The 22,479-nt window shown below is 45.6% G+C and overlaps 1 long non-coding RNA gene across 2 annotated transcripts in view; it reads left to right on the top strand.

Annotated features, from left to right (window-relative positions):
- Nucleotides 1–22,479, top strand: part of LOC141978995 (uncharacterized) — a 58,933-nt gene that overhangs the window by 2,239 nt on the left and 34,215 nt on the right. The window contains exons 2-3 of one of the 2 annotated variants that reach the window (XR_012636455.1): nt 12,129–12,254; nt 13,285–13,402. This is a non-coding gene — a long non-coding RNA (uncharacterized LOC141978995). Of the gene's footprint in view, nt 1–12,128; nt 12,255–13,255; nt 13,403–22,479 lie in introns of both variants that reach the window. The other variant, XR_012636454.1, reaches the window with a different exon arrangement.

Genomic DNA, 22,479 nt, shown 5'->3' with positions numbered 1-22,479 from the left:
GCAAAACTGGGAACTGAACCCAGATTGTTTTAATTCTTGCTTCTCCCCTTAACCCCAAGCCCAGCATACAGCATTGTTTTGGTCTGAGTGTTTGCCTTGCATTGGCTTCAAAGGGAGTTTGTGGAATTTCCTTCATTGGAGGTTTTTAAGACCAGGTAAGAGGTACACCAGTCTGAGAATATCTAGGGATACTTGGTCGTGCCTCATCACAGGAGGCTTAAGTAGACGACCTCTCAAGATCCCTTCCATGCCTACATTGAAATAATTCTCTTTAGTGCTGTGTTCTTGTGACGGGTTGGATCATAGAAACCCCTTTGGCACTGCCACCTGATGTTCTGAGCCTGTTTTTCCTGCTAGCTTTGGACTTCAGAACCTTGCCTTGTTTGAGCCAGACATGCTTGCCTGCTGCAAACACAGATCCAAGTCTGAACCACATCCCCCACAAGCTGCAGGCTTAACTGAAAACAGCTTAAGAAGTGTTCCTGTCTCCCCCACTCAGATACCGAACTCCCAATGGGGTCCAAACCCCAAATAAATCAGTTTTACCCTGTATAAAGCTTATACAAGGTAAACTCATAAATTATTCACCCTCTGTAACACTGATAGAGAGATATGCACAGCTGTTCGTCCCCCCTCAGGTATTAATACGTACTCTGGGTTAATTGATAAGTAAAAACTGATTTTATTAACTACAAAAAGTAGGATTTAAGTGGTTCCAAGTAATAACAGACAGAACAAAGTGAATTACCAAGCAATGTAAAATGAAACATGGAAATCTATGCCTAATACAGTAGAAACTAAATGCAGGTAAATCTCACCCTCAGAGATGTTCCAATATGCTTCTTTGACAAACTAGCCTTCTTCTAGGCTGGGTTCAGCAATCACTCACACCCCTATAGTTACTGTCCTTTGTTCCAGTTTCTTTCAGGATCTCCTTCAGTTGGAGAGGCTATTTCTTGAGCCAGCTGAAGATAAAATGGAGGAGTATCCAGGGGTTTATATAGTTTCTCTCTTGTGGGTGGAAACCTCTCCCCCCCCCCCGTGTAGAATCACAGCTCAACATGGAATTTTGGAGTCACATGGGCAAGTCACATGTCCATGCATGACTCAGTTGTCTGCAGGCCAAGCCGAAAGCTCAGATGTCGATTGGCGTCTATCAAGGTCCATTGTTAACCAAGTACTTCCATTTACTTGAATAACCCCTTCACACTATGTTTCCACAGTATGCATCCGATGAAGTGAGCTGCAGCTCACGAAAGCTCATGCTCAAATAAATTGGTTAGTCTCTAAGGTGCCACAAGTACTCCTTTTCTTTTTGCGAATACAGACTAACACGGCTGTTACTCTGAAACCCTTCACACTATGTTGACCAAATCTGCCTTAGGTGCTTTCTACAGCAAACACTTTAAATACAAGCATAGAGCCAGCACTCGTAACTTCAGAAATAAAAATGATACATGTGTACAAATAGGATGAATACATTCGATAGAACATAACCTTCGCAAAGATTTACATTCATAAGCATATTTCTGTAAAGCATTATGGGGTGCAATGTCTCAGTCCCGTTCTATGCTGAGCTGTTTTGCATGTTGCCATTTGGAACTGTGATCGCACCATATTGTGTTGCAGTTTTATGGTGCATTGTTTTGCCTCAGCATGTTTGGTGCCTCTGTTGTGTTGGTTTGAGTTGAGCTTTTTCCATTGTGAATTTTTGTCCCAGGGTGTGTTAGGTTGCATTGTGTTGCTTTTGTTTCCTTTGTATTGTCATTTTATGCTGTGGAGTGGAGTCTTTTTGTTTTGTTTTGACATTATATTGTGGTGGTGGGTTTCTGTATGTTGTGTGTTATACGTATGTATTCCATAGCATCATAGAAGTGTAGGGCTGGACAGGACCTCAAAACGTCATCAAGTCCAGCTCTCTCTGCCGAGGCAGAACCAAGTATATGTAGATTCTCTCTCACAGAGGTTTGTCCTACCTGCTCTTAAAAACTTCCAGGGAAAGAGACTCCACAGCCACTCTTGTAAGACTATTCCAGAGCTGAGCTGCCTTAGCTCTGGTAGACTTGTGGCACCTTAGAGACTAAAAAATTTATTTGAGCATAAGCTTTCATGAGCTACAGCTCACTTCATCGGATGCATTCAGTGGAAAAAACACTGAATGCATCCGATGAAGTGAGCTGTAGCTCATGAAAGCTTATGCTCAGATAAATTTGTTAGTTTCTAAGGTGCCACAAGTCCTCCTTTTCTTTTTGCGGATACAGACTAACACGGCTGCTACTCTGAAACTTAGCTCTGGTGACACCCACACAGACTTTAGTGGTGAGCAGCTGTGGAGAGAGAGGAGACCCCAGTGAGTGGGCAGCTGGGTAAAGAGACTAAAGTTGGGAGGAGAAACATTGACATGTCCAGGGTCACCCAGGCTGTCCATGACGAAGCTAGAAATAGATCCCAGTTCTAGTGCCGCTGTACTGCTGTTTTGGGTACTGAAGGTCTCTGCCACACTGGTGTTTTAGGCACTGGTGCAAACCCTTAGTATAGACAGAATTTACACTAGTGCACTCTGATTGGCACTGATACACCATGTCCCAGTTTGAAGGCTTGCGGCGGTGGGGGGAATAGTGACCTCACTGAGGCCAGGGGCTGGCTGAACAGTGCAGCTGGTAACAGAGGGGCAGCAGTGAGTGCTGGAGGTATAAGCCAGGAGCACAGCCCCACAGGACTGGACACTGACTTCTCCTGACCCATGACACACACCCCCAACTGGGTGTAGGGACTGCAGCTCAGCTTCCCTGCCAAGATAGGCTGTGCATCCAAGGAGAAACCACCTCTTCCTGCAGCCTAAAACAATGGGGTCTGGGGACCTTTCCAAGCTGTGGGTGACAGGGCTCTGGAGTTACCGGGGTCTGTTCCTGGCTCTGTCACTGATCTGCTTGGTAACCTTAGGGAAGTCACAGCCCCTCTCTGTTTTCCTCCTAGCCATTGTCTACTTGGATTGTGATCTCTTTGGGGCAAGGATTGTCCCTCTCTGTCTGTGCTGTGCCCAGCGCAGTGGGGGTGCTGACCTCAGACAGGTTCTCTGCCATTTGCAGCATGATGGGGCCCTGATCTCCATCAGTGTCTGTGCAACGCAAGGCACAGTTTATAGACTCACAGACTTTAACTGCCAGAAGGGACCATCATGATCATCTAGTCTGAGCTCCTGCACATCGCAGGCCACAGAACCTCCCTCACCCACTCCTGTAATAGACCCCTAACCTCTGGCTGAGTCTATGAAGTCCTCAAATCATTAGTTAAAGACTTCAAGTTACACAAAATCCACCATTTACACTAGTTTAAACCTTCAAATGACCCATACCTTGCCCTATGCTGCAGAGGAAGGCAAACAAAAAAAAAAAACAAACAAAAAAACAAACAAAAAACAAAAACCCGGGGTCTCTGCCAATCTGAGTCTGGGCAAAATTCCTCCTCATCCCCAAATATGGCAATCAATTAGACCCAGAGCATTTGGGCAACACCCAGCAGCCAGACACCTGGGAAAGAATTCTCTGTAGTAACTCAGAGCCCTCCCCATCTAGTGTCCCATCACTGGCCTCTGGAGCTATTTGCTGCTAGCAGTTGCAGATAGGCTACCTGCCATTGTGTTATACCAATAAAATAAAAACCATCAGGATCTTATTAAAGGGGAAAAGGCAAAATGCCACATTTATTGTGAATACAGAAAGAGTCATAGTAAGCAGTTAGTTATAGCTATAACATTCCATTCAATTTCATATTTATTCACACATTCATTCATACACACACACACAGAGGTTCTGCTAGGTTGTTATCATAGTTACCAGCCTTAGAGTTGCTCATGCCAAGCCATTGGCCAGGTGGCCTGGACGTGAGGAGGGAGCAGGGCCTTGTCAGATGCTCATCTGATGCTCCTGGAAGTTGGTTAGCAGAATCAGACCCCAAAGTTCTCACTTTCTAGAGTCCATTTTTATAGGAATTTATTCCTATGCCAGTCTGTGGGAATTCCTTCATCATTCTTCAGCAGATGGCACATTCCTGATGGCTCCGTGCTGCCAGATGTGATCTTGTTCTTTGGTTCTCCCATCCTTGAGGCTGCTGGGTGGATTCCAGTCTGCCCTCCGGGGGTCCTCTGGTTGTTTCCACTTGACGCCTTTTTTCGGCCGATGGACACTGGATTCTGAGGCTGGCACCTCCCTGATCATTCAGTTATTATCCACACCAAGCATCCATCCACGTACATCCTCTATCTCTATTTTAATCACAATTGTTAACAAAGCAAGATAAATACAACAAAAGGGCGGAGAGTCTCTGTGTGCTGTTTCTGTTGTTATAAAGTATTGCTTTGAGTCTCTCTCTGTGTGAGTAGCTGTTACAAAGTATTGCTTTGAGAACAGACTCTGTCTTAGGATGTGCTAACAGTTAGCAGCTTGCAAGTTTCACACAGAGAGGGAGAGAAACAGTAAAAATAAGAGACCAAGAGACCTCTTAATTAGTAATACCTTGGAATTTAAACTATGGGGAATCAAACTCATTTGTGATTTAGTACAGAACTTCTTTAATATGATCCAGCATAACAATTGTAGGCAGTCCCATCATACCAATCCCTCCATAAAGGTATCGAGCTCAGTCTTGAAGCCGGTTAGGTTTTTTGACCCACTGCTGCCTTTGGGAGGCTGTTCCAAAACTTTACTCTGATGGTTGGAAACCTTCACCTAATTTCAAGTCAAAACTTGTTGATGACCAATATCCATTTGTTCTAGTGCCACCATTGGTGCTTAACCTAAATAACTCCTCTCCTTCCCTGGTATTTATCCTTCTGATGTATTTATAGAGAGCAATCATATCTCCCCTCAGTCTTCTTTTGGTTAGGCTAAACAAGCCAAGCTCTTTGAGTCTCCTCTCGTAAGGCAGATTTTCCATTCCTCGGATCATCCTAGTAGTCCTTCTCTGCACCTGTTCCACTTTGAATTCATCCTTCTTAAACATGGGAGACAAGAATGGCCCACAGTATTTCAGATGAGGTCTCCTCAGTTCCTTGTATAACAGTAATAACCCTTCCATGTGTCTACTGGAAATACCTCGCCTGATGCATCCTAGCACTGCATTAACCTATTTCATGGCCGCAGCACAGTGGCAGCTCTTAGTTATCCTGTGATCAACCAATACACCCAGGTCTTTCTCTTCCTCTGTCACTTCCAACTGATAAGTCCCCAGCTTATTGAAAAAATCTTGTCATGAGTCCCTAAGTGCATAATTTTGCACTATTAATTTTTGTACCATTTCTATTACTCCAGCTTTCAAGGTCATGCAGATCTTCTTGTATGATATTCCTGTCATCCTCCATATTGGCAATACCTCCCAGCTTTGTGTCACACTCCCACTTTTTGTGCCAAGGTCACTAATTAATAAAAATGTTGAATAAGATTGGTCCCAAAACTGATCTCTGAGGAACTCCACTAGTAACCTCCCTCCCTCACCGTTCAGTATGGCCCCTTGTAGTCTCCCCTGTAACCAATTCCGTATCGACCTTTCAGTTCTCATATTAATCCCCATCTTCTCCAATTTAATGAATTGTTTCCCATGTGGAACTGTATAAAATGCCTTACTGACATCCAGATAGGTAAGACCTACTGCATTTCCTTTGTCCAGAAAATTAGTTACCTTCTCACAGAAGATGATCAGGTTTCTCTACCTTTTGTAACACCTGTTTTATTTATTTATAGTGCTGAAGGCTGGAAGGAACTGTTAGCAATAGGCTGAGAATGGCCATGGGAGGTTAGGGAGCGGATGGCAGACAGTGTGGAGGTGGGGGAGGGGATGCAGCATTGGAGGTGTATGTGGGATTTTGTTTTGTAGGATTCCTTGTCTCTGCTCCCTGTGGCCGTGGTGCATTCCATACCAAAGCAGCATGTCAGCAGATTTGTGGCAAGTGTCTATTATTTTGCACTGGGGCCAGGTCCTTGGGGAGACAGGACCTTGGTTTCATTTTAACTTGTCCATGCTCAGCAGCTTCTGGAATTTGGTTCAAAGTATTTACATGTTTCCCTGGCCTGTTCTTAAAAGTGCTGCTTTAGAAAGTGGGGAGGGGCAGAAACTCACTGCAGGATCAGTAGCTGAGTCCCTTAGGTATTTATAGCTCATCGGAAGAAGGACGGGGATTGGTGGGTGTCTGGGGATTTAATAATAAACACAGAAATATCATCGTTCTTAATGAATTTTCATCTTCTAATTCCCATAACCCACTAATAATCTCTGGCTTCCCCCTGGAAGTCTGGGGAGGGAGTACTAGTAATTTCCTTTGGCTAGCGTGGAATCTAAGGCAGAAGGATCTTTCAGTGGCTAGCTCAAAGTCACCGAGAGTGAAATTCACTTCACTGGATAAATCCTTAGTTGCTGGGCTCTGCAGAGGAGTGGAGAGGTGAATTCCATCCCCCATTCCTGGCCATGGACCCCCACACACAATCCTCACCCCAATTTCAGACACTACCCCAACCTTCCCCTGCAATTATGGAGCCACTTGATGCTGCCAGAGCCATCTGCCATGGGACCTAGAGGGGGGAGAGCCCCAGCTCCAGAACTGCTACCCCTTCCCACAGCCCCCATGCTGTGCTGGAGTTGCCCTGGCTTTCCAGTCTGCAGATGGGTCTAGCTGTCTGGGGACCCAGCCCATGCACCCACCACACACAGACTTCCTCACAACACACATCCCAGGATGAGGAAGGACCATCTGGGGCTGGCTGCAGTCTCCCCTTGCTTCTGTGAGAGAAAAGGGGAAGAGGACACAAACATACCCGGGGTAGACAGGAAATGTAGTTTCTTCCAGGGGCTTGACAATGTTTGGTTTAGAGTCCTGAGCTCTGTCTTCCTGTTTGTCTCCTTCTGCCACTTTCAGATCTCTTGGAGAGGCAAGGTGGGTGAGGTAATTTCTTTTAGAACCAATTAAAAATATCTCTTTTTGATATCCTGGGACCAACATGGCTACAACAATTCTTTTCCCTTTGTACCCCCTCCCACTCTCACCTCCCCCTCAGCTGAGACTGTCTCATGTGATTCAATCCTGTCACTGGATTGGATCTTGCCAGCACTAACGGGAGTGAAAGCCTGTGTGCATTAATGACAGCAGCAGCTCTGGGACTTGGAGACATAGGGAGAAGAGATGGGAGTTAGCAGGTTATGTTTTGTGCAGGGTGTGAGTTACTCGTGGGAATTCTGTGCCACCACGTGCATGGAGAATTCACGTCCAGCACAGAATTTCTTTTTTTTTTTTGCATGAAGAAGATATATTCTGCCTGAGAAGTCCTGCAGTTCTGCCTTTCACCCACCAGAGGCCCCTGTGGCACCAGAACAGCCAGCAGCCAGCCGGGTTCATCTTGTTCATCTTGAAATTGTTGCCCTGAGCTATACCCCAAATGGGAAGAGAGTTAGTGGGTGCAACTTGGGAGAGTCCTGAGACACGGCTGCCTCTGGGGGTAGGGAGAGGGTGGTCATTCTCTACTTGCAAGAGGGTGTGGAAGGGGCACAGGAGGAGCAAGGGTCCCCTACGGAGACTGTCCAGCCCCAGGTTACCCAGTCCCAGCTGCTTCTGCCCCCACCCTACCCCAAACCTCTTCTCCTCTCCAACTATCAGCTGCCAGTCTTCCCTCGCTGCTACCCCTTCCTGACTGGCAGAGAACCTCAAAGCTCTATCCCCTTCTCTTTGCTTCTGAAAGTCACCTTGCCCAGGGCTTTGCTGCCTGTGTGAATGGCAGATAGGGATGGGAGGCTATCACTTTCTGCATATTTACTGAACATTCATCTAGTCACTGACACCTTCATTAATGCAGAGGTAAGGTTGGGCCCTGCCAGAATGTCAAGTTCAGCAAAAGTCAAACCTCCAAAAACTTAGAAATACAGAGATAATGTACACACCAATGCAACCATAACTCTGCCCCCTGGAGCTGGCAACAGACACTGGATGGTATCTGCCTGCACTCTAGCTGCACTCCCTGTGTTAGGTATAGCTAGATAGAAAGGTACAGGCATTAGTTAGAACAGCTTAGTGGAGGTATGATTGTGATATGAGAAGATCTGGGTCTGAGTCCCCCATGTGTGCGATGAAAGGAAAGAGGTGCATGTGTACCGTGAGCTTCCAGGCTGTATAATTTCTGCAGTGAACTGTGCATGTTGTCAGGAGGAAACAGGGGACTGTTTGCCATGGGAATGGTCAGCTGTGAGATGGGATCTGAGAGCACTCTGTGTGCTTAACGATGGGTAAGTGAATGTAGAATGTTAGCTGGAACTTCTGTGAGTAAGGATGAAAGAATTGTAAAAAGGGTGAAGAGGTGTTTAGTTGACCAAGTGTTTCTGGGAAGCAGGCTCAGTATTTGAGTGTAGAACAGGTGTTGGTAGCTCCTGTACAGCGCAGCTCACCTGAAAGCACATTCCGTCTTAGGAAAGGTAAGGTGCTTGATTCTGTGCCATGGTTGTCATTTTCCCTAGTACTTTAGTGATAGGCACTATCTCAAATGGCCGGGGTGCACATAGGTGTGTTGTAGGAGTAAAGAAAGGGTCATTGCTCATGTGGGTCAGAATTAGGATTACATTGGTTTGTACTTTATATCTCCATTTCCTGATTATTACAAGTTTGAGTTTTGCTGATCTCTCTTCTGGAGGGGCACCAGACAGCTCCAGACAACTTTAAATTGCGTTAATCAAGTTTTTTGGAAGTGAATTTCCTAGCTTTTGCACAGAACGATGTTGACTGGAGGAATTAGCAGCCCTATAGGCAGTTGTGGGTCTCATGCAGGTTTGCGATCGGAGGCACAGAGAAGTGCAATGACTGCCATGGGCCTGCTGGGTGACCTTGGGTAAGAGCCGGAAATAGTCCCCGTCCAGTGCTCTCTCCACATAGGTGCTGGGTGATTCTGAAGTGCTGCTCCCCTCTCCTGTACTTTTTGTTACGGTGGAATGGGAATAATGGTCATGCTTTCAAATCTCTTGCTTCTTCTCCACCTCCTCCTTCTGCCACCATTTGCTGCTCAGCCTCCCTTTCTTTCAAGTGTTTGTCATGGGCAGTTGGTAACAGAGCCAGTGAGAGAAATCTCAGACATGGTCTGTGCTCCAAGATCTTGACAGTTTAATCACATGGTGGTTACAGAAACTAACTACATGAGAGAGGGCTGGTGTTTGTCTCTCTCTCCTTCTCCACCTCCTCCTCCTGCCACCATTTCCAGTTCAGCCTCCCCTTCTTGTCCATCCCATCCAGCCCTCTCTTAGCACGATAGAAGCCAGTAGCTGTCTCCTGTCCTAGGACTGATGATACAAGGAGTCCACCAAGTTTCCATACACAAGCTAGAAATCCCTTTACCCTGGGACCAGCACTTCCCCCAGGTCAGTCTTTGTTCCTCAGGTGTTTCCAGGAGTCCTCTTGTGTGAGGAGTGAGGCCAAGAGATGATGTCACACCCCACCTTAGGTAACTTTTCCATATGGCCAGAACCCTTTGTTCCAAACTCAGCTGCTAGTCCAGTTTGTGGAAAAATACGGGTATCAAAATGGAGTTCAGTATCATGTGGTCTGGTCACATGCCCCTGCATGACTTGCTGAGTCATGCAAGCCATGACTCATAGTCTGGCTGAAACATTCACAGGAAGGCTAAACTCTTCCACAGCCCATTGTCTTTGTTGATGAGCCATCAGCACTGTCTGGCTTCTTCATTGTTGTACCTGAAAGGCTAGTTGTGGGTGTTACCCAGAGTAAGCACATTGGAAATGCAGATACACAGTCAATATCCAAAATTTCAGATACAAACATGATCTATGCACACAAATAGGATAGTGATATTCAGCAAATCATAGCTTTTCCAATAACACCACACATAATGCATCTTGCACAAAATGCATAATAAATATGTCCTAATCATATTATAATCATACCACTATGCTGAATATGGGATGTAATGTCAGATAGGCCCTAATTTCAAGGCACAGGAGTTGGGAATGGAACTTCCCCTCTTTGTAGAACAGGAAATAACTCTCCTGCCAGGGCTGGGAAAACTTCTCAGACTCCCAGTGCTGGAGCCTGAATCTACTGACACTTCATTCCTTACCACCATGCCCAATCTTTGTGGCAACTGCAAACTTTATCAGTAATGATTTTATATTCTCTTCCAGGTCATTGATAAGAATGTTAAATAGCACAGGGCCAAGAACCAATGCTTGTGGTAACCTGCTAGAAATAAATCCACTCGACCATGGTTCCCCATTTACAATCACAGCTTTTAATCTATTTAATGTATGCCATTTTTATTTTGTATCATTCTAGTTTTTTAGTAAAAATATTGTGCTGAACCAAGTCATAGAATTGTAGAATATCAGGGTTGGAAGGGACTTCAGGAGGTCATCTAGTCCAACCCCCTGCTCAAAGCAGGACCAATCCCCAACTAAATCATTCCAGCCAGGGCTTTGTCAAGCCTGACCTTAAAAACTTCTAAGGAAGGAGATTCCACCAACTCCTTAGGTAACGCATTCCAGTGCTTCACCACCCTCCTAGTGAAAAAGTGTTTCCTAATATCCAACCTAAACCTCCCCCACTGCAACTTGAGACCATTACTCCTCGTTCTGTCATCTTCTACCACTGAGAACAGTCTAGATCCATCCTCTTTGGAACCCCCTTTCAGGTAGTTGAAAGCAGCTATCAAATCCCCTCTCATTCTTCTCTTCCACAGACTAAACAATCCCAGTTCCCTCAGCCTCTCCTCATAAGTCACGTGTTCCAGTTCCTTAATCATTTTTGTTGCCCTCCGCTGGATGTTTTCCAATTTTTCCACATCCTTCTTGTAGTGTGGGGCCCAAAACTGGACACAGTACTCCAGATGAGGCCTCACCAATGTCGAATAGAGGGGAACTATCACGTCCCTCCATCTGCTGGCAATGCCCCTACTTATACATCCAAAAATTCCATTGGCCTTCTTGGCAACAAGGGCACACTGTTGACTCATATCCAGCTTCTCGTCCACTGTAACCCCTAGGTCCTTTTGTAACCTTTTCTCATATGTCTTACAGAAGTCTAGGTATATTTCATCAATACTATTAGCTGCAACCAAACTTTTGACCTCATCCAATAAGGATATCCAGTTAGTTTGATAGGATCTATTTTCTCTAAACCTTTGTTAATGAGTACTAATTATATTACCCTCCTTTAATTCTTTATTAATGAAAACCAGTATCGGCTGCTCCATAATCTTGTCCAGAATTGATGTCAGACTGACACTCTTGTAATTAGCTTGGTCATCTCTTTTACACTTTTTAAATATTGGCACAGCATTAGCTTTATTCCAGTCTTCTGGAATTTCCCCAGTGTTCCAAGTCCTAATTCAAATCAACATTAACAGTCCACCATGCTTCTTCACTAGGTCTTCTAAAACTCTTGTATACAAGTTATCTAGACCTGCTTATTTAATCATTTCTAACTTTAATAGCTGCTGTTTAATGTCCTCATGAGCTATTCTTGGAATGGAAAGAGTGTCATCGTCAACATCTTATGATATGACTACATCATCTGTTTTTCTCCAAACTCAGGAGAGAAATATTTATTGAACACTTATACCTCTTCTGCATTATTTTTGATAATTCTGCCATTTCCGTTTAGTAATTTACCACTACCATTGTTAAGATTAAATTTGTACTTAATATACTTTTAAAAACTTCCTTCTTATTTTCATTGATTGGTCAATGATTTCCGATAGCTTCCCTTACCAGTTTTCTACAGTTCTGATCTTCTAACTTATATTCTTTACTATTGACTTCCCCTTTCTTCCATATATTTTATTTGGAGAATGTTGGAATTCCTACCAGGGAGCCACCAGCAGGATGCAGAGACAGCCCCATCTCCTATATTAAGCTCTGGCTAGTAGTTATGTGATAAATGTGAAGACCCTGCCTGTCTGTCAGCTGGGAGACACAAAGGTTCTCTCTTTCTACCCTCTGATGCCTCGTGGCTGCTCTAAGCAAGGTGGGGTGGGACTCTGTTAACATGTGCCTCCTGGAGCTTCCATTTACCTGGTGCTGCTGTTCCGTGAATAGTGGGGTTGTGACTGGGGAAGCAGGTACTGAGTGTTGGACTCTTGCTCTTTCAGGGGCCGGTGACTTTCGAGGAGGTGGCTGTATATTTCACCAGGGAAGAGGGTCTCTGCTGGACCGCACTCAGAGAGCCCTCTACAGGGATGTCATGCAGGAGAACTATGAGACGGTGATCTTTCTGGGTAAGGAGTCCGATCCCCAGGGTTATTAGAAGCTGTGGGGTCTCTAAAGAACCAGCATATTAATAACCTTTATTCGTCATACAAGTTTTGACAAGTTTCCTTGCTCCCCTTTTTTTGCCTTATCTCCCACCCACTAGAATAATTTTTGGACATGTGCCTTTTTGGTGCCCTCAGTTATTTTAAAATTGCATTTAATGTATCCTTATTGGATAAATTAATAACTACATTAATAACTACAGCTTTCATGCCTTTTCCTCATTTTAAGAGGAAAATATGCCACCTGTAGAATTCTGATTTGAGTAAATAGGTGTATGACTCATGCATGGCTTGTGTGACAGTCAGATGAGCTCATCTTTTGATAGGAGAGCACATTATGTTGCCATTCAGGACCCCACAGGTGAAGGGAGAACAGAGCCGTGGGAGGGGAGGAGAAGGGTGGAGTAGATAATTCTGGGGTGCCAGGACATGGGGAAGGTGTCTTTTTCAGAGACAGTGGCCGTGCTTCAGTGTAATCAGCATCCTGGACAAGCTGGAGGTGGCTATCCTGTCTAACTTGAAGGAAAAGCCAAATGAGTCTCCCCCCCAATTTCATCTACGGTTAAGTGCAGCCTGGCGCAGTCACATGAAAGAAGACACAGATGAACCAGAGTATGTTAGCTTGTTGGTCAATAATTCTCTTCCCTACCTACAGGAAAGGGTTAACATGCATATCCATGATGGGATCTCCCTGGATGAGTCCCTGGCTCTTCTAGCCAAGGTCCATACCCAGGGAAACTCTAAAGCAGGTCAGCGTGGAGCCCCAATTGCAACCTTACAAGAGCCACAGGCTACTCCCACAGTGAGGATTGAGGGTCCTACCGGGACACCTCCAGGGCAGAACCGGACTAATCCTAGGTCCCCTCAATCTCAGTGCTGGGCCAATTTCAATTCATGGAACAATTGACAAGGGTGTGCATTCAGGCCCTGAGGGGGGTGTCGAGATCATGTTCCTTTTCTTGCAGTTGCTGTGCAGAACTCTTCTCATCCTCAGGGTTCTAGATCACTACCGCCTCATCAGGAGAAGGACCCCTCAGTGGTGTCAAAACGGTGCAGCCAACCCTGGAGACCCAACACCAGGATATCCAAGAACTCCGGACACACCTAAACAAGTTAGTGTTGGGCGATCAACGTCCAAATCCTTTAAACCAACTAGTGGCCTCTGTGGACTCAACCCCTCCTCCCAATTGGGTGGCTTATTCTCATGCAGGGTCAGCTATCCCTGTGGAGTTGGAGGTGGAAGAGCCTGAAGGCTACCCACCTATCTATCCTATAGGTTACTCTGCATGATGCCAGCAGGCCCCAAGGAGCGTCACAACCCCTTTGGGAGGAGACGCAAGTGGAAGACCCACAGTATCTATAGTGCTGGGGGCCGCCCTCTAAATTTTATTGTAGATACCGGAGCAGCAGTCAGTATAATCCATGTGAAGGATCCTAAATCCTGTTTTGGCATCTGGGAAAACAAAGATGCTATCAACGTTTGTAAACTACCAAGTTATGGCCATGCTATCTAAACCTATCCAAGTACAAATTGGTCACTTGCACAAGACCCATGTCTTTGCACTGCTCACATTGTCAGACCCAAAAGGTAATCTGTTGGGGTCTGATTTAATAGGTAGGCAGGAATGCATTATTGATTTGGCTAATCGGTCGTTGTGTCTTACTGCAGGGTTGTGTCAAGGTTCCTTTCCCACTCTGAACTCTAGGGTACAGATGTGGGGACCTGCATGAAAACCTCCTAAGCTTACTTTTACCAGCTTAGGTTAAAACTTCCCCAAGGTACAAACTATTTTACCTTTTGCCCTTGGGCTTTCGCCGCCACCACCAAACGTCTAACACTGGTTACTGGGAATGAGTCCGTTTGGAAATGTCTTTACCCCCAAAATCCTCGCAAATCTTACACTCCCTTTCCTGGGGAAGGTTTGATAAAAATCCTCACCAATTTGCATAGGTGACTACAGACCCAAACCTTTGGATCTTAAGAACAATGAAAAAGCATTCCGTTTCTTAAAAAAGAATTTTAATAGAAGAAAAAGAAAAAAGAATCACCTCTGTAAAATCAGGATGGTAAATACCTTACAGGGTAATTAGATTCAAAACATAGAGAATCCCTCTAGGCAAAACCTTAAGTTACAAAAGGACACAAAAACAGGAATATCCATTCCATTCAGCACAGCTTATTTTCTCAGCCATTTAAAAAAAAAAAACAAATGCATATCTAGCTAGATTACTTACTAAAGTTCTAAGACTCCATTCCTGTTTTGTCCCCGGCAAAAGCATCGCACAGACAAAGAGAGAGGGGCTTTGTTTCTCCCTCCCTCCAGCTTCTGAAAGTATCTTGTCTCCTCATTGGTCACTTTGGTCAGGTGCCAGCGAGGTTATCCTAGCTTCTTAACCCTTTACAGGTGAAAGGGTTTTTCCTTTGGCCAGGAGGGATTTTAAAGGGGTTTACCCTTCCCTTTATATTTATGACACCCCCCCCCAAATCACAGATAGGGTGAAATGCGGGCTAGGATATCTTCCTGGAGCTCTAGGGAAAAAACAGAGTGAATAAGACACATGCACTTCTAAATATACTACCAAGACTAACAATATTTTCCACTTCAAGGACGATTTTAACCAGTTGATTCTGGGAAACTTTCACGGGAGAGTGCATCAGCCACTTTGTTAGAAGCTCCTGAGATGTGTTGGATGTCGAAATCAAAATCTTGGAGAGCTAAACTCCACCGAATAAGTTTGTTATTTCCCGTGGCGGTATGAAGCCATCGTAGTGCAGCATGGTCGGTTTGCAGGTGGAGACGCCGTCCCCAAACATATGGGCATAGCTTTTCCAGAGCGTAGACAATGGCATAACATTCTCTCTTTTTCACTGACTGACCAGTTGCTTTCCCTCTCAGACAGCTTCTTGCTGAGAAACACTACAGGGTGGAATTCTTGATCCGGTCCTTCCTGCATTAAAACTGCTCCCACACCACGCTCGGACGCATCTGTGGTTAATAGGAATGGTTTGTCAAAGTCTGGGGCCCTTAGTACAGGGTCAGACATGAGTGTCGCTTTAAGCTGGTTAAGGGCGTTCTGACACTCTTCGGTCCACTGAACGGCATTTGGCTGTTTCTTTTTGGTTAGGTCTGTCAGTGGCGCGGCGATTTGGCTGTATTGCGGTACAAATCGCCTGTAATAACCGGCCAACCCTAAGAAGGATTGGACCTGTTTCTTTGACTTTGGGACAGGCCACTTTTGGCTAGCATCCACTTTGGCCTGTAGGGGGTTGATAGTTCCTTGACCCACCTGGTGTCCAAGGTAAGTCACTCTGTTTATGCCTATTTGACACTTCTTAGCCTTAACAGTTAGTCCTGCCTCCCTTATGCTCTCGAAGACTTTTTGTAGATGTTCCTGGTGTTCTGCCCAGGAATCTGAAAATATGGGCACGTCGTCAAGGTAGGCGACTGCATATTCTCCTAATCCCGCTAGGAAACCATCTACAAGTCTTTGGAAGGTGGCGGGTGCATTCCGCAGCCCGAAAGGGAGTACATTAAATTCATACAGCCCGACATGGGTGGTGAAGGCTGACCTTTCCTTGGCGGATTCATCTAGCAGTACCTACCAGTACCCCTTGGTTAAGTCCAAGGTAGAGATGAACTGGACCCGTCCCAGTTTCTCCAATAGTTCATCTGTGCGAGGCACTGGATAGTTGTCGGGATGAGTTACAGCATTTAGCTTACGGTAGTCCACACAAAAACGTATCTCCCCATCTGGTTTGGGAACTAGAACCACTGGAGATGCCCGTGATCTGCCAGAGGAGCAGATTACACCCATCTGTAATATCTCCCGTTCTATAGCAGTTTTAGCTTGAGGAGACACCCAGTAAGGTTGGACTTTAATTGGGTGAGCATTACCTGTGTCAATGGAGTGGTATGCCCGTTCAATCAGTCCTGGGGTGGCTGAGAATGTCAGCGTGTAGCTAGTGCACAGCTCCTGGATCTGCTGTCGCTGCATACGCCTAAGGGTCATGGAGAGGTTCACCTCTTCCATGCCACCAGCACTTTTCCCTTCGTAGTAGACACCTTCAAGCCATTCAGCATCATCTCCTCCCAGGGCTGTAAACTGACAAACCTTTAATTCTCTGGAATAAAAGGGCTTTAGAGAATTAATATGGTACACCTTAGGCTTTCAGTTGGAGGTGGGGAATGCTATGAGATAATTAACAGCTCCCAGGCGCTCCTGGACCGTGAATGGCCCTTCCCACGATGCTTCCATTTTATGGGCCTGGAGCGCCTTTAAGACCATGACCTGGTCCCCTACTTTGAAGGAACGCTCTCTGGCATGTTTATCATACCAGGCTTTTTGCTCTTTTTGAGCATCCTGTAAGTTTTCTTTAGCAAGGGCTAAAGAGGTTCGGAGGGTGTTTTGTAGCTTGGTTACAAAGTCCAAAATGTTAGTTCCTGGAGAAGGTGTAAATCCCTCCCATTGCTGTTTCACCAACTGTAACGGCCCCTTAACCTCGCGGCCATATACAAGTTCAAATGGTGAAAACCCTAAACTAGGATGTGGTACAGCTCTGTAGGCAAAGAGCAACTGCTGCAACAGTAGGTCCCAATCATTGGATTGCTCATTTACGAATTTATGTATCATGGCCCCCAAAGTTACATTAAATTTCTCCACCATGCCATTTGTTTGATGGTGGTAAGGAATGGCAACCAAGTGATTTACCCCATGAGCTTCCCAAAGGCTTTCCATAGTTCCTGCCAGGAAATTAGTTCCTGCATCTGTGAGGATGTCGGAGGGCCAATCTACCCTGGCAAAAATGTCTGCTAGTGCCTGGCACACACTTTTAGCCCTGGTGTTGCTTAGAGCTACTGCTTCTGGCCATCGGGTGGCAAAATCCATGAAAGTCAGTATGTACTGCTTTCCTGTGGGTGTCTTTTTCAGAAAAGGACCCAGAATATCCACAGCTACTTGCTGAAATGAAACTTCAGTGATGGGGAGTGGCTGGAGAGGGGCTTTGACCTGGTCTTGGGGTTTTCCTACTTTTTGGCATACCTCACAAGACCGGACATAGGTAGAAACATCCTTGCCCATTCCCTTCCAGTGGAATGACCCCCCCAACCAGACTTTGGTCCTGTTCACCCCAGCATGGCCACTAGGATGATTGTGGGCTAAGCTCAAGAGCTTAACCCGGTACTTAGTTGGAACTACCAACTGTCTCTGAGAATGCCAGTCTTCCTGGTGTCCACCAGAAAGTTTCCTTGTATAAAAATCCTCTTTCTACAACAAACCTGGATCAATTAGAAGAGCTGAGAGGTGGTGGGTTGCTCTGTGCTGCTGTCCAAGCTGTCTGGAGGCTTTCATCTACTTCCTGTTTGGTCTGGAACTCTTCCCTTGATGCTGTAGACATCAGTTCCTCATTGAATTGTGGATCTATGCTTGGTCCCTCTGGAAGCGATGTAGGGGATGGGGCTGTTTCCGTTGACTGTGAACCGCTCTCCGCTGGTGCACTATGTTGGGATTCAGGCTCCGGCTGAGCCTCTTGTGTAGGGTTATCGGCTGCTGCCGGTTCAGGTTCGGGGGGGGCCCTCTGGTGTTGGGGTTGCAAGTACTGGATTCAGTGCTGGCAATGGGTCTGGTGCTGGTTGTTCGGCTGGTTCCGGTTCTGGGACTGGTTCCGTCTGGGTCTCTGGGACTGGATCCACTACTGCTGTTGGAGACATTGCCTTGGGGTCTGGGTCCATCACCTCTGACCGGGTCCTGGTAGAAGTTTCTGGAACAGAGCTAGCTGTGACGGCTTGTTTAGCCTGGCTGCGGGTGACCATTCCCACCCTCTTGGCTCGCTTCACATGATTGGCCAAGTCTTCCCCGAACAGCATGGGGATGGGATAATCATCATAGACTGCAAAAGTCCACGTTCCTGACCAGCCCTTGTACTGGACAGGAAACTTGGCAGTAGGCAAATTGAAAGAGTTTGACTTGAAGGGTTGAATCATCACTTGGATCTCTGGGTTGATTAAATTGGGGTCCACTAAGGAAGCATGGATATCCGACACTTGTGCTCTGGTGTCCCTCCACGCGGTGACCTTCTTCCCCCCCACACTCAGTTTCCCTCCGCTCCAAGGGTATCTGGGAGGTATCTGGGCCTGAGGACCTCTGGTGTGATTCCGGTGCAATGAACTGTAATCTGTTGGGGTTCTTGGGGCAGTTGGGCTTAAACTGGGTTCCACAGGGATTTCATTCCTAATTTTGCTTCCATTGTAAATCCCTTGTACCAACTGCTAAAGAAGGATGTTCTATGGGAATGGCTGAACAACACACGGAAGCAGTGTCCCAACTGAAGCAGGCCCTTGTCAAGGCTCCGGTGTTGATCACTCCAAATCCTGAGATACCTTATCACCTGGAGGTGGCGGTGAGTGTTAATGCATTAGCAGCTGTTGCTTCCCGAAAGAGGCAGGGAAAATTCAGACCTGTGGCCTATGCCTCACGTTTAATGTCTCCAGTAGAACTTAAATATGACAAATGTGAGAAGTACTTACTGGCCATTAGTTGGGCCATACAGCATTTTGCTTTCCTAATTGGCCTCAGCCCAATTATATTACACTCATTGCGCACAGCCCTTCAGTTTCTGCTATCTAATCGGGTTAAAGATGGTCAGGTTTCCAACGCCCACCTAGCCCATTCGGCATTGTTGTTACAGGAGAAGGATATCGCAGTAAAACCTGTTAGGATACCATCTTTGCTGCCCACAGCCTCACTGTATCAAGGAGAGCCCCATGACTGTCCAGACACGAATGAACAGAGTCCAAAGGGAATGGTAGAAAGAGTCTTCTTCCTGCCTCTAATCCAAGAAAAAGATTCCTTTAAAGGACACCACTTCTTTGTGGACGGATCAAGCTATCATGATCCTCAAGGGAATTTGTGCACTGGCTTTGGGATTTATGTCTTTCCTCCCAAAGGAATGCCTTGGGGAAAAAGCACACTCATGTACCCCACATTCGGCCCAATATGCGGAGTTAGCAGCAGTGGCTTGTGTACTGGAGTATTGTGTACAGGCCTCCCTTAAAGCCTAGTACCAGTGTGTTGGTCTGTTTTCAGACTCCACTTGGGTGTGCAGTTCTCTCACTGAGTTCCTGCCCTGTTGGGAAACAAATGAGTTCACATCCTCTGATGGGTCCCCAATCAAGTATGCATCACTGTTAAGGTACATTTGTGACCTGGCTTTAAAAATCCTATCTCAGGATGGCCTGTCATGCTGAAAAAGGTCAAGGCTCATTCCAAATCAGAACCCTATGTGATCAAGAATGGAAAGGCCGACAGCCTAGCCAGAGAGGGAGCTCGATCAGGGGAACCTTGGAAAGAAAAAGACTTAGGACATTCCTTCATAACCCTTGGTTCCAGTGCTGCTGCCAAGATGGTAGAGACTGACATTCCCGACTTAAAGGAGATGCAAGCATTAGACAAAGATAGAGTGGAGAACTCTCCAAGACAGAAGGAGACTGGTCATCTATATTGAACCCTGTATATGGGAGGTACAGACAGTATCTACAGGTGGTGGATAAAATCGTGGATAAAATCGTTATGGGAGACCTTTTTCCAGTGTGTGTGGTTCCAACCTCCCTAAGAAAGGAAATTATATACATGGTCCATGATACTCCAACAGGGGGACATCAGGGATTAGACAAAACTGTCCAATGTCTCTTAACCGTGGGATGGTGGCCTCTTCTTAGATTAGATGTACAACAGTACTGTAACAACTGTTTGACTTGCGCCCAAGTCAACATGCTCCTTCCAAGCATAATGCACCATTACAATCTCAGGTGTATGAAGGTCCGTGGATGGCTTTGCAGATTTATTTCATAGGCCCTCTACTGTGAAACCAAAGAGGCAGCCAATATCTCTTGGTGGTTGGCGATCCTCTCTCAAAATGGGTGGAGGCCTTTCCTTTGAAGACCAATACTGCAAAGGCCACAGCCAAGGTCCTAGTAGAACAAGTCGCTTGTTGGGGGATCCCTGTGAAAGTGGAATCAGACCAGGGATTACATTTCACAGGGCAGTTCTTCAAAGACTGTCTTAAACTAATGGGAGTCCCACAGAGACTACACATCCTATACAGACCTCAGTCATCTGGGATGGTGGAACGTACAAATCGGACCATAAAGGTAATGTTGAGGAAACTGGTGGATGCCAGTGGATGCAACTGGGATTCCCTCATGCCTCTAATTCTTATGGCACTAAGGGCAACTCCTGCTGTGTCTACCGATAAGACACCCATTGAAGTAATGACAGGACGAAGTATGAGGTTGCCAGAACACCTGATTTGGCACACCAGTGGCACTCAGTTGGAGGGAATCAAAATGGATACCTACCTGCAAAATCTGCAGGAACATTTAAATCAGGTCCATCTGCGGGTAGCTGCTAAATTGGGGGAATCAAAGCATAAGGCTAAGGCCTACTTCAATAAAACTCAAAGAGAGAATACTTGGGAGGTTGGTGATCTAGTAATGCTGTTATCCTACAAAGCACCAGAGCATAGGCTGTGTAATCGGTGGATCAGACTTTTCCGAATCATTGATAAACTGAGTTTATCAGTGTACAAGTTTAGAGTAACAGGAGGCAAGCGTGCTAAAGATAAAAATCTACCATGCTAACCAGTTAAAGCTGTAGCAATCATCCAGGTCCCAGGAGCAGCTTGCTTCCCAGGAGCTAGCTGAATTGTCTCCTAAGAACCCGCCATAGTTGGAGTTCAGAGGATTGCAGTCATGAAATGGACATTGGGATTTCTGATCTGCTACTCCTTCATCTTTGCCCTGAGGGTAGGGCTAAACCAACATCAAGACTTTGGGACTAGACTCCTGCACAAAGTACACCAAGCTGCCCAGGACCATAATACCCAACGATGCCTCCACACTCAGCTGTTTGAACACTTAAAATGTATCATACCGCCAACAGAGACTGAATGACCCGTTATCACCCATCAAGGCAATGAACTTACTTTAAAGCTATATGTCAATTTGCTGGCAAATGGCTCTACGGACTCACTCCCACATCTTGTAAACATCTTAAGTGTTGATGCGATGGTGAGTATTGTTTGCGGTTAGAAAGAGGAGACTAAGGCTAAATCTTCACCTTCACATGATTCAAAGCTAGAAGCATATGAGGTAATCATAAGTTGGCAATACACACAAAATCAGAGGAAATTAGTCACAGCAATAAAACGGCGGACCAAACTATCTGCCTGGACTAATGATATATATGTGGGTACATTATATATTGTGTCTGGCAGATATCAAGCAGGAATTTGTAAAATTCTTCAACCATTGCCTAATAATTGCATTTGGTGGAGCCATACTAAATTAATTGTTTGACCGCCTCACGTAAGTGAGTTTCCAGAAACTGTAAATTTGGATCCCCGTCCTGAATTCATCAACCATCCATCCAATCCAACATGTCACAGGAATTAGAGGGGAAGTTGTCACCTTTAAATATCAATTAACGGGTGACATCACTGCCATCAAGTGGTTGGAAAAAAATTCAGCCATTAGATGAGGATTCAAAGGGGGGAGGATGTAACACCTATATCTCCTCACTAACCAATTCCACATCCCTCAGACATGGAATTCCCTATGGGGATTGGAAACACAAGGCCAATTGTGAAAACTCTGTAACTGGAGGAAGTCTAACCTTACACAGGTTAGAATATGAAAATGAAGGGCTATATGAAGTCTGTCTTATAGCTACCTTTCAGACTAAATTAGGAGATAAGAAATACATATTGAATGTGACTTTTGAACGTAAGGTTCACAACCCAATAATTGACTATGATACCACCATTGGTGGTGTATTGATTTGACCAGCAACAAACCCAGGATCAGCCACTGGTCTCACCACAACACCCATGTTTGGTATATTAACCAAGTTCGATTTATGCATATTTCTGTGGGGTTAAACTTGTCCAGCTGGGGGAGTTTGAATACACCAAAGTGGTTTCCTTCTTCTCAGTACTCCTTGTGGATAAGATTGTAACTTGTCAGCAACGAGTACGAAACATATCAACGTTGGGGGCAGATAACAAAACAAAATCATATACCTCCAGACAAAAACGTAGCTTAAATCCACTGGGAGTTCTGGGATCCATGTCAGGACTATTTGGTTCAGGGATGTCAATGTGGAACTGTATTGATGTTTGGAAAATCCGCAAGCA

Source organism: Natator depressus, chromosome 28 (genome assembly GCF_965152275.1).
Source record: "Natator depressus isolate rNatDep1 chromosome 28, rNatDep2.hap1, whole genome shotgun sequence".
NCBI classification, from domain to species: domain Eukaryota; kingdom Metazoa; phylum Chordata; order Testudines; family Cheloniidae; genus Natator; species Natator depressus.
This window is presented reverse-complemented; position numbering and strand designations above follow the sequence as displayed.